This window comes from Xenopus laevis, chromosome 2S, assembly GCF_017654675.1.
Source record: "Xenopus laevis strain J_2021 chromosome 2S, Xenopus_laevis_v10.1, whole genome shotgun sequence".
Lineage (NCBI taxonomy): Eukaryota > Metazoa > Chordata > Amphibia > Anura > Pipidae > Xenopus > Xenopus laevis.
The window spans coordinates 32,698,389-32,704,076 of NC_054374.1; positions in this window are offsets into that span (position 1 = coordinate 32,698,389).

The following is a 5,688-nucleotide window of genomic DNA, read 5'->3' on the forward strand; positions in this document are numbered from 1 at the left end:
TTCCCAGCCATGCAGAACTCAAGCAGCTTTATTTATGACGATCCCTAAGCAGCCCAGACCACACTGAGCATGTGCACAGTCTTAGTCTTGCAAAGATGTTTAACAAAGTTACAAGATGGTGACCCCTTGTAGCCAACTTTGAAAGAATACATTATTTGTTTGATTAGGCTTGTGGTGCAGTAAGTTCATGTTTATATTTAGTATACAAAATACAGCATTTCTAGCCTTATTCTATTTTAGACTTTACATGCTCTTTAAGTAATCTGCCGTCTCACAGCATAGTCACTTGTGGGTATGTAATATTATACTGGTCTTTTATTTTATGCCCATTGCATTGCCTTTATAATGAAATACTATTCATTTTACCTCCTATATCACTGTGACACTATTCATTTTTCTTTATAGGGTACAGAAACAGTAACTTGTAGAATTGCAGCAAGCCAGCTGCGTCTTCCATTGTACTGCAGATACCAACAAGAAGGTACACAAGTCAAAACATTTCAGGACAGGTTCAGAAGGCAAGAGAGGATTCTGTCTAGCAGTGAAGTGTAATTGAACTTTCCTACTTTTATATAATTACACTAGGCTGCACCCTTTTATTACTCAGGAGCCTTCCTTTGGCAAAGATGATCTTTGATCCTAAAGTTTCTGAAGGTTATCCTGGAATTTTTTTTAAAAGATGGTGACCTTATTCATTATTCCTTATCATGCATTATTGTATTCCAAAATGACCTATAATGTATACTCTTTATTCATTATTTTAAACTAAATTTCATGTTGTATTAAATAACAACCTCAGTGAGTTACTTAGGCAGTTTCACTATGACTCACCTGGGGAGAAGGTGAAGTTTTATCATGATGATACAGTTGTGTTCAGAATAATAGCCGTCTGACATCATTTGCCTGACCAATCATTGTTTTTGGTAGAAATTATATTTGTACATGGCAAATAATTTACTAGTAGGTGTAGTAGAGTAATAGAAAACCAATAGTCATGACATGCATGCTGCTGATTCTGTGTAATTGAATCATTAATTGAGGCTTGTTCCAAATAGCAGTGTTTAAAATAATAATAGCTTGTTCCAAATAATATCAGTGTGGAGTTCAATTAGTCAGGTGAAAAAAACAGGTGTCAGTTACAGCCATTATTTAAGGAAGGACGCAGCAAATGTTGTGCGTGCTGGTTATAGTGCATTTCTCTCTGAAAATGGGTTGTTCCAGACATTGTTCAGAAGAACAGCGTACATCAATGAAATAGTTGTTTGGAGAAAGGGAAACATATAAAGAAGTGCAGAAAATGATTGGCTGCTCAGCTGAAATGATCTTACCGTACGTACTTTAAAATGGCAACTAAAACCTGAAAGACATGTAAGAAAATGGAAAACTACCATTCGAATGGATAGAAGAATAGCCAAAATGGCAAAGACTCAGCCAATGATCAGCTCCAGAAAGATCAAAGAAGGTTTATAGTTACCTGTAATTACTGTTACAATTAGTAGACGCCTATGTGGAGCCAAGCTGTTGGCAAAAAGCCCTCGCAAAGTCCCACTGTTGAAAAAAAGACGTACTGAAGAGGTTATAATTTGCCAAAGATCACATTGACTGGCCTAAAGAGAAATGGTGCAACATTTTGCAAGATTGTTTTTGGGTCTAGGGGACACAAACAGATTGCTTGAAACACTGAATTCAAGCCACAGTACACTGTGAAGCATGGTTGTGCAAGAAAGCAAGATCATGGTTTCAATACATCAAAATACTTGAAGAGCTCATGTTGCCTTATGCCGAAGAGGAAATGCCTTTGAAATGGGTGTTTCAACAAGACAACGATCGCAGACACACCAGTAAACGAGCAACATCTTGGTTCCACACCAACAAGATTGACGTTATGGAGTGGCCAGCCCAAGTCCTGACCTTAACCCAATAGAAAATCAAAATCAAAATCACAAATGCTGTTTCTGAGTAGTGATGGGCGAATTTCCACAGTTCGCTTCGCTGAAAAATTCACGAAACTGTGAAAAATTTGTGAAATGCTGCCGGCGTCTCGTTTTTGATGCCGGCACACTTTTTTTATGACACCGGCGCCTGTTTTTGCCGCCGAATTTTTTCGGGGGAATTTTCGCGGGCGTTTTGTGAATTTATTCGCTGACGGCGAATCGCGCAAATTCGCCCATCACTATTTCTGAGGCAAAACCAAGAAAAGCAGAAGAATTGTGGAATGTAACAGGTGCCAGAAGTTGGTGGACTCCATGCAGCAGTTCTCAGGTACACTGCTTATACAACTAAATATAAGTGGTTCAGTGGTTCAATGGAAAGCAAAATATTGAAAAAATGTTTAGTTTAAACAGTGAATGTTTGAGTTTGTCAAGAAGAATGCAGACACTGCTATTTTTTGGAACGGCCTAATGTTCCCTTTTCTTAAATTTCTGTAAAGGAATAACACATTATTCTTCATGATTTGATTTGGAATAGAATGTGTTGTGTTTCCAATGCATTTGCGTGTATGGAAATAAAAAAGCTTTATGCTTGTTTTTTAAACACACTGCTATTATTCAGAACACACCTGTATATACTTAAATTCTAATGTAAATAGTGGATTAGTCAGGGGAAGGATCAACCTGCAGTTTTGGTTTTCCACTTATACTGTTTACTCAAACACCTATTAAATCCCCAAGCTGCAGGGTTAATTAATATTTGGCTTGAATTGGCCATCAACATAGTGGGGAAAAATAGGATGGGTTGATGGTTTTGCCTATAGATCATATGGGCTTAGGGAGAAACATCTGGAGTGGAATGCATCAATGCACTGATAGGGTCCTCACCTGATGGGATATTCTAGCCCGTCAGATACATATCTGAATGATCTGCAGACAGATATCGGTCAAGCATATCGGTCATAGCATGAGTCAATAAGTCAATAAGCCAACGGCACAAATCAAAGGGACCAATTTATTCATGGCACCTCAAACCATAAGTTCATCATCATTTATTTAAATAGCGCTGACAAGATACGCAGTGCTTTAAAATCTAAAAGTTTGGCTTGCTGGCAAGAAACACATTTCTATTACATTAAAATATACTTTACTAAGGGGCACATTTACTTAGCTCGAGTGAAGGATTAGAATAAAAAATAGTTGCTCCGACCATCGAATTGGCTACTTCGACTACGACTTTGACTTCAAAACGAACGTTTTCGAACTAAAAATCGTTTAACTATTCGACCATTCGATAGTCAAAGTACTGTCTCTTTAAAAAAAAACTTTGACCACCTACTTCGCCACTTAAACCTCTCGAGCATCAATGTTAGCTTATGGGGAAGGTCCCCATAGGCTTTCTAGGCAAAGGATCAAAGGAAAATCGTTCGATCGATGTAGGATTTAATCGTTCGATGGAACAATTTTTTCCTTCTATCGTACGAATTGCGGTAAATCCTTTGACTCCAATATTCGAAGCCGAAGGTTTTAACTTCGATGGTCGAATATCGAGGGTTAATTAACCCTGGATATTCAACCCTTAGTAAATGTGCCCCTTAATATGTGTGTGTTTTTGTAAGATCAAAAACAAAGCATGAGAAGTGACAGCTTTATCTTTATACGTATATTTAATTATGTCTACAGTTCCTTACTCTTTTAGTCTTTTAAGGGGGGCTGAGGGGAATGGGACAGCATCAGACAGCTGTTAAAATCAACTATCCAATGATTTCTGATTTTACTTTCTCAGCACGCTTAAGACATTTTGGACGCTAAGTACCTTAACTTTATACATGATATGGTTTCCAGGACTGCACAAAAGATTTTTTGGCTACGAAGTTGTCTTATTACATAAATGCAGAAACATATTTATGCATTAAACATAAAGAGCACTCCAGTGAGAGACGCTATAGAGTGAGCAACAAAACCCTCTGTGGGCTTTATTGGAGTTCATGTGAGGTGAAATGCTGAGTAAAGTCTGATTCACTGATAATTACTTCATGCATGCAATGCAAAATGTACAGTACAGGCTACATTTAAACATGAATGAAATGCGTGTACACTGGTGTCTTTGAGAGGGTGTTGGTATTAAGTTAAAGGCAGGGATTTTTGAAGAACAGCAGCTTTGTATAGCATTTTTGTTACTCTGCTAATTCATTATATATATATATATATATATATATATATATATATATATATATATATATATATATATATATATTTATATATATATATATATATATATATATATATATATATATATATATATATATATATATATATTGTTAGTGCATGAACCATGCAGACGTGGGGTCCCAGATTGCAGAATAACTTGCAGTTCTGTCAGATATAGACCGAGTGGCCTAATTGGATCTGCTGAGCGATGCAAATAGGTTCTGTCACCCTGGCATAGGGCCATTGCAAATAAAGGCCCTAATGTGGGCCGAAACGTTGGATGTACAAGTTTGAGATATAAAGTATTGATGGTTCACTAACCTTGGAGTGACGGTCCTTTTGAACTATACATAATGCTTTGACACTGCACCATCATTAATGGAAGACTGGTTCGGAGTGAAATGTAGGCTACAACTAAGTTTATTGGCTGTTTTTGTAAGCTGCTGTCTTTATATGCCTGCCAACAACAGCTCTGTATAATAATTGACTGACAATCAAGTGATACATAAACCAAATACCAGAGTGAACAGGCACTGTAGTCTTCCAGTGAAGCAAACAATTTGTCTTTTTGTATATGGGATACTGCCCACAAAGTGCCCTTTATTATGTTTCACAGGCATTTCAAAGTTCTTTGGCTTGTCTGCTTACAGTTTATGCAACTCTCCTAAAGTAAGAATCCTGTTTTTCAGATGAACGGATGTATATGGCTCTTGCTAGAAGAAGCGTCTGCTTCTTGTTGTTTTGCAAATGAATAGGAAGGCAGCTAACTTTTTTCTATAAGACAATCCAAACCTTCCGGGATTCATGAGAAACATGCTCTGGTATCTAAAATCTTTATATTTGGTCTAAGGTCTGACCTTTAATTTTTTACAGATTTTAATTGCACAAATCTCCAATGCTCCCAAAATGGCAGGCAAGGATCCTGCACGTACACTAGTAATTAAGTTGGTAATTTAGTCAACACACACTAGGTTAGCACCAAACTAAAGAATCAGAACGTAAGACTGAAGAACATTTAGGCATTGGTGCAGTGAGGGTTTCTGGAACAAGGAGGATGACGCAGCAGGTAAAGCATGGAGGAACAAGTAGCAAAGATTGAACACCCGGGAGGGGCCAACAAGAAGAACTGATAACAACACTGTGTCATTTCTGGTGTCAATACACATGAAAGGTAAAAAAGCTGTTGCAATGTGTACAATTATCAGTAGGCAGCTGGTATATGTATGAACAAGCTTACACAGATAAGGGAAGTTACACTAACAAATGCTTAGCATATAGCTGCTCACATATTGATAAGAAAAGGTGCACAAAGTGAACAACACTGTGGGGGTTATTTATAAAAGTCCAAATTTATCTCAATATTTTCTGAAAAAAACGCAGACCAAATCCACACATGTTTTTTGGGCTTATTTATTTTAATACACTTGTCCGAAAAATTTGTTTGCTGGAAAAAAATCCCAAAAAATCATGAAAAATCAGATTTTTTCAGATTTTTCATCCGATTTTCATGTTTTCATCAGATTTTTTACCCGAAAACTCAGAATTT